This window comes from Strongylocentrotus purpuratus, unplaced genomic scaffold, assembly GCF_000002235.5.
Source record: "Strongylocentrotus purpuratus isolate Spur 01 unplaced genomic scaffold, Spur_5.0 spur5_contig_835, whole genome shotgun sequence".
NCBI lineage: Eukaryota > Metazoa > Echinodermata > Echinoidea > Camarodonta > Strongylocentrotidae > Strongylocentrotus > Strongylocentrotus purpuratus.
In genome coordinates this window covers 220,898-228,391 of record NW_022145541.1, presented here as the reverse complement: position 1 = coordinate 228,391, position 7,494 = coordinate 220,898, and the positions used below count along the sequence as shown (strand labels likewise).

The 7,494-nt window shown below is 34.5% G+C and overlaps 3 non-coding genes across 3 annotated transcripts; 2 read left to right on the top strand and 1 right to left on the bottom strand.

Annotated features, from left to right (window-relative positions):
* The first annotated feature begins 4,795 nt into the window (after positions 1-4,795).
* On the top strand, positions 4,796-4,868 carry TRNAK-CUU. The gene has a single exon. It is a non-coding gene; the product is annotated as a tRNA-Lys (tRNA).
* A 345-nt stretch (positions 4,869-5,213) lies between these two features.
* Positions 5,214-5,286, bottom strand: TRNAK-CUU. Its single transcript has one exon. It is a non-coding gene; the product is annotated as a tRNA-Lys (tRNA).
* A 1,800-nt stretch (positions 5,287-7,086) lies between these two features.
* TRNAK-CUU lies at positions 7,087-7,159 on the top strand. The gene has a single exon. It is a non-coding gene; the product is annotated as a tRNA-Lys (tRNA).
* Positions 7,160-7,494: the final 335 nt, after the last annotated feature.

The following is a 7,494-nucleotide window of genomic DNA, read 5'->3' as shown; positions in this document are numbered from 1 at the left end:
TTTCTGAAACATTTCTTGTCAAGGTCATTGAATCACATTACATTCCAGAGTTAATGCCTTTCTTCCTCTCAGTGAACATTAATAATAACAATACATATCTATGTTGAGGAGGCATGATAGCTCAGTTGGTAGAGCGGTGGTCTCGTAATTCGGTGACCCGGGATCAAAACCAAGTTTATGCGCTAGTGCCCTTTAGTAAGGCATTAATCCTCATTACCAGGTCCCTCAGAGAGGACCTAAAGCTGTTGGTCCCCTGGTTGCTTATTCTTGGCAGTCAGGTAAAAAAATAATAATCACCACTCCACCCAGGTGAGGTAAATGGGGACCGGTAGGAAGTAATTCCTTGAATGCTGTGAGCACCTAAATAGGTAGCCTAGCAGAGCCGAGGTAAAATTGGAGCGCTTTGAGCACCCTGCAGGGTGGATATGTGCGCTATATAAATATTCAATATTATTATTATTATTATTATTATTATTATACATCTATGCTTGTATCACCCTCTGGATTGTAATGTTGTCTATTTAGAGCTAGATTATTGACTCACATTGCTATCTTTCCAGAGTTAACAACCTTCTGGCTCTCATGAGATGTTACCCCCTTGTGCTTATATTTCCCTCAGCATTATGAAATATTATTGCATAATACATGTATTACCCATTGATCAGTGATGTCAATTGCTGAGAACCAGATAGGCGTTAACTCTTTGTAAAACCATATGAGTTAACACCCTTTTGCTACTGAACTGATGATATGTAAGTCATCTTGTCAATAGCTAGTCTTACTGATGTCAAATGAATGTTCTAATGGTACATTGTATTAGGTTATATGTATAAAACTAAAACTAAAAGTGGACCAACTTAATCCTGTAATAATACTCTACTTTTGAGAGTATGTGCCATTGCGATTCAGATATTCTGAGGACATCAGAAGGGATTTGAAAGTTAACGTTACTCATTCTCTGATACTAATCATACCAAAGTTACACCAATGTGTCTAATACATAGATTTATTTATTTATTTTGTTGCAAAGTTGTACAAACTCATTACTTTTGCCTTTCATTGCATTTATATATCAGCATTATTCCATCCATGCTTCAACTCTGTCAAATGATTGTCGCTGCTGTCTTGAATCATATGCCATTGTAAATCTCACATATTTATTATATCACCATGCATACATAAAAAAGACAATTCAAATGATAATTATTCTGTACTCTGCTTCAAATATTATGATCGTTAAGTATTTATGAAGACTGTTTTAAAATGTCAAGACGAAAATTAACAATCTCTTTATTTATTATGCTTTTATTGCATACATCTTATGTATATGTATTGATATGACTGGTTGTTATGTGATTTTAAACTCTTTTTGTAGCAGGAAGGTGACTGAATTATCTTGATATTACCAACATTTTTTTTTGTTTTTTTTTTGTTTTGGGGGGGGGGGGGGAAGGAGTGAGGTAAGGAGATATAATTATAAGATTGTCAGAGAAAATTGTCACTCCATGCCTTCATATTCACTCTGTACCTTTGTAACATTATGTTGATTGTTCTTATTCTTTAGGGGGACCTATTCTAAAATGAAATGAAGGAAGAAATGAATGAATTGTTGTATACTATACCCTCTCTTCTACCTCTATGTTGTCTGCATTTTCACCATGCAAACACTATGCAAATTAATATATCAGGGGGGTGTTTCACAAAGATCCTATGTTGAACTTATCTCTAAGTTGGACTTCAAAATTATGGAAAGCCATTAGCATCTTTGAAAATATTTTGTAAAAGTTATGTTGAAAGGCATTCATTGTTTATTGAAATCATTCATATTTTCTATCATCAAGGAGATTTCATGTTCTGGATGTGGAATTAATAAAAATGTCTAAAATACTTGAATTTCTGCTTTTGAATATATTTCATTTAAAGACTCCAATGGCTGTCCATAATTTTTAAGTCTAACTTAGTGTTAAGTTCTACTTAGGATCTTTGTGAAACACCCCCCTGATCATGGAATATACTCTCTAAACAAAATCGAGTGATCACGGACGTCACTCCTAAGAAAGTGAAAATAGAGTGAAAATTCACTCTTTTTTTAGAGAGAGAGAGTACCCAGTGTAATGATTTTGACATGTGATTGAATAGTCATTGCTCTATTCCGTAATGATATCTTTCTGGACTAAATGTATGAATCGTTGATGAAATCAAGGATGAATTGTCCGGAAAGATTGATGTGGAGTTGTTTTAGTGCAGGCTGTGATTGATACTGATAGTAATACTCCAGTACCGGGTTTGTGAAGTGCTATATTTGTAGCATATTAATATGCATTACTTGTTGTGCTTGATGAAATGTATTTCAGTTGTTGTTATATGGCTATTTTTTTAATGAAAGGTGTGTTTTCTGTGATTCTCTACTTTTTTATTCTCTCATCTTGCTTTAATTCTACTTCATTATATTCTGTTTGTAAAAGTAACATGTATTTAAAATGTATTTTTGATTGCTATATACCAATGGTAGTGATGGCTTCTTGGGAAAGGTTGCAAACATGTGAAACAATAATTTGCAAGCTTAAAATTATTTCCATTTACATCTCCCTTTTCTGTGCATTAGATAGATCTTGTATTTTATGCTAAATCTATATTTATTTTAGCTATGTATGTTCATTCCAAATCATTTCTCATGAATTTTCTCTTTTAAAATCTTTGATGAGACTAATCCTGTGTATAGTTATAGAATTATCAAATTGTTTGAAATTAGATCAATTAGATTGATTGTGTGTGTTGTTTTTTGATGATTTATATGAAATAGCTTGGTTGTAGTGTAGAACGTATAGAGTACCAAACCTGTGCCATCATAAAAATTTATTTTTGGAATTTCTTAATTTTTTTCTCCATTTTCCGAAAGAGCTCAGTGTTATATTACTCTGGCTCCTAATATTATAAACCAGAGCAATATAATACAGAGTTCCTACAGAAATCTATTTATTCAGATGGTCATATCTCAGCCCAAACTTAACATATTCAACTGGTTTTCGACATATGGACATCATTTTTGATGCTCTTTCAGAAAATGAAGTAAAAAATTGAGAAATTCAACAACAACAAAAAGATTGTTGATGACGTCACACTTCACCACTCTATAGGCATACGTTTCTGGGGGGGGGGGGGGGGAGGGGGCAGAGAGGGTATCAGCTCCAGTCACACAGCAAAGCCGGGCCCAGTCACACAGCAAAGCTCAGCTATCTGATAAATTGTTCTGTCTCATCTCATTTCCTGATTGCTATTTACAACTTATGGAGTTGTAAAGCTATGTTAAGTCATGTTAGGAAATCACTATATCGTGCCTGATTTAAATGTAAAATACTTGATGAAAACCAATGCAATCCTACCTGATTATACAGTGCTTCTAAATATATACCTTGAATTGAAATATAATTTTATATTGATCTATCTGATAAATCCGTTATTTGTACGACAAAGAAAATGTATCCAATTATGTGGATCTTTGACTGTTATACACATGTAACTTTCTATGTGACATTTGATGTGTGTTTTTATGAACAAAACTTTACAATGTATTAAACTCAAATGTCATCCAAGGCAATTTAACTTGAAACTTCGAAAGTAGTTGCTATACCGTGTTAATATTGAGTGTCATCACCATTTGCATGCACTTCTACGCCATTATGACGAAGAAAAAAAATCAAAATATCATTCCAACCAAGCTCTTTTCATCTCTCTTCTATTACGGGTCTTTGGAAGTAGATAAATTGGACAATGAATTTAATTTGTATAATAGATAATATTGCTTTGTAGCTCCACATTTTCCTCGTCGATCACGTATACATGAACTGCTGATGGGGTTTTACCAACAACAACAACAAAACAGCTCCACGCATCGAGGATAACTTGGGAAAGATTGTGTTTTCGTGGATACGACCAATCTTTTTGGAGACTATTTCTGATGTGTGGTAATGTTTGGAAATTTGTAAAATTCCCCGAATGCAAGATTTTTCTCGTGATGATACCGAAGCTGTACATACTGGTACTGACTTGTCCATCGTTATTGATATATGTATATGGTGTGATGTTTGATACCTTCGTTAATAAAAATTCACTTGTTTGCTTATATCATTTTGTTGTCTTGTGTACCTAAATTGAGTAAGGATTAGTTGTAGAAAAGGTAGAGGCATAGCTGTCAAACGAGTGTATTTTAGAGAGATAAATTTCTCTCCTTTTCTGCAAATTTCAGCGTAAAAGTAGGTCCATGATAAAAGCATGCCAAATACAATATATTCCTAATGTTGTCCTGAAATGGCAGGAATTTACGAGAGAAGGTGTGTATGTGTGTGAGAGAGAGAGAGAGATATATATATATAGAGAGAGAGAGAGAGAGAGAGAAGATAGAAAAGGAGAGATAGGGGAGAGACACAAATGAGCAAAAATATGAAAAGAAAGGAAGAGGGAGATAGAGGGAAGAAAACAAAAAGAAAGGAAAAGTCAAAGGGAAGGAAAAGCACCCGACCTGTACCATTATTAAATCCATCCGGATTTTCCGGTAGTTTTTGATACCGGTGTCGAAATATCCGGAACACATTTTGTGGTTAAGTCAGAAGACTGTCATTTGTTCTTTGTCAATCCAATTTGGAAAGTAAAAGGCTCAGGAAAATCAATATAGCATGCAGTGTTTCGATTGTGTCTTGCAAAAATGAAATGTTGGGCTTGTAACAAGCAACTTTAGTCAGAAAAAAAAAATGATACAAGCCATTTTTAAAAGAAGCCTTGTACATGAGCCATCACAGCCCGGTTAGCTCAGTCGGTAGAGCATGGGACTCTTAATCCCAGGGTCGTGGGTTCGAGCCCCACATTGGGCGACCTCCTTTTTTCCCCCGATGTCCGAATACATGCATATATCAAAGCCCAAATTGGTATGAAACGCGACCCTCATATCACCACATATTATATTGGGTGGTATTCTCGAAAGCAGACTAAGTTTTATAGTCCATTGTTTAATCCACCGACTAAGTATAGAATGCCAAGTGTCCATAGAATATATTTTTGAATAATTTGATATGTGCCTGAATTACCATGATAACATTGTTATATCATAGTTATAATGTTGTTTATTAATTTTATTATTACATTTTATTTTAAAGTTATTCCGCTTTCGAGAATACCACACATGTCTTGGGACATTGGAAGAAGAAAAAAAAGGAGGTCGCCCAATGTGGGGCTCGAACCCACGACCCTGGGATTAAGAGTCCCATGCTCTACCGACTGAGCTAACCGGGCTGTGATGGCTCATGTAAAAAGGCCTTCTTTTAAAAATGGCTTGTATGATTTTTTTTTTTCTGACTAAAGTTGAGTTTTTTGAGTTTCTTGAGCCTTTTACTTTCCAAATTGGATTGTCGAAGAACAAATGACAGTTTTCTGAACGTCTGAATCATTAATCGAATTTAATGTGAATTGTGAATTTAATTTAATCTGAATTATGATTTGAACGCGACCGGGATTTGATTTGGATTTGATCTGAATTATGAATTGAATTGGTCTGAATCATGAATTGAATTCAACCTGAATTGTGAATTAAAATTTAATCCGAATTATGAATTGAATTTATTTACTCAGTCTGAATTAAAGACTGAATTTGATTTCAATTTTACATTAAATTTTAACCTAAATTATGAATTGAACGCGACCGGGATTTTATTTGGATTTGATCTGAATTATGAATTGAATTGGTCTGAATCATGAATCGAATTTAATCTGAATTGTGAATTTAATTTAATCCGAATTGTGAATTGAATTTAACTACTTAGTCTGAATTATGAATTGAATTTTAGTGCCATTTTGAAATATCGCATTTTGTGTGATCTATGTTCAAGTCAAACGTACTATTCTGTATCCATTTGTATCTTATTGATGTTTATAATCTGTAATCTTGTACTGACATGCAAACGAAACAAATTTCCAATCATTGGACAATAAAATTTGAATTAAATAGAATTGAATTGAATTATGTTTAAAATTTTAAAATGCAAATGTTGCCAAAATTAGTATTTCTAATATTCCAATTTGAAATCACCTTCTTCTTATACACAGATTACACCGATTAAAATTAATCTTGCAACATATCAAAATAAAAAAACAAAGCATGCCACATCTTTACATTGACTGTAACTTATTCATCTAAAAAGCAATCGGTTTCATGAAGACAATTGTGAGCATTCTTATAATGGATTCTAGTGATTACAATCATTTTTAGAAAAACGGTGTAAAGTTTTCTCATGTTCCCGACTCTAGTCTATTCATCTAAAAAGCAATCGGTTTCATGAAGACAATTGTGAGCATTCTTATAATGGATTCTAGTGATTACAATCATTTTTAGAAAAACGGTGTAAAGTTTTCTCATGTTCCCGACTCTAGTCTAAACTATGTAATAGAGATGCCCTCCCAAACCACAACATTGAAGATGACAATAAAATTGTCAATCCAAATACAAATTTATTGATTAGAATCCAAACATAGTTGTAGGAAATGTTTGTCTACATGAATTTGCGAAAAGGGGTGAAACTATGCGTGGTATACAGTCATACTGGTATACAAGTTCATGATAATAATAATAATAATAATAACTATTTCTTATATGGCGCTTTTCAGGAGGGCCCTATCAAAGCGCTTTATAGATATATATATTATTACCCCGGTCATCGGATTCAGGCTTACCCGCACACAATGTATGTACATTCTCCACTCCCTGGGGAGCATTCCAGCCAGGCGTCATTTTTACATGCGCACACTTGCTAATCTAAGCATATTATCTTTCGCATCCTACCGGGTACCCATTTAACACCTGGGTGGAGGAGTGGAAAAGGACATTAGTGCTGCGGTGGGACTTGAACCGCGGACCTTGTGATCCACAGTCCGGTGACATATCCACTCTTCCACGACACCTCTACATTCGCGATGTCCCTTCTGGGCCACTGTATGAAACAAGTAAAATAAAGAGATCAAAGATGGGTCGAGGGCGAATAAAATATGCAGACATCTTGTTCTGATTCGAGTTGGCTTGGTAGAAAAGATGACATCACAGCCCGGTTAGCTCAGTCGGTAGAGCATGGGACTCTTAATCCCAGGGTCGTGGGTTCGAGCCCCACATTGGGCGAACTCCTTTTTTGTTCTTCTCCAATTTCCGAAGACTACTGTGCGTATCAAAGTTCGACAGAGTATGAAACGTGACCTTCAGATGATCACATGTTTAAGTGTTGAGAACATTAATTACAATCATTTTTTTTAGATAAACGGTGTACAGTTTCCTTTCGTTCCCGACTATAGTTGAGATAATTTCAATAACCTCCTCCTCATCCCCAACTATGTAGATGACAAAATAGGCCAATTCAAATTCAAATACAATTTTATTGATTAGAATCCAAACATCATTCTTATCTTTTGATAAAGGATAAATGTGTGTCTACACGAATTTGCTAAAAGGGGTGAAAC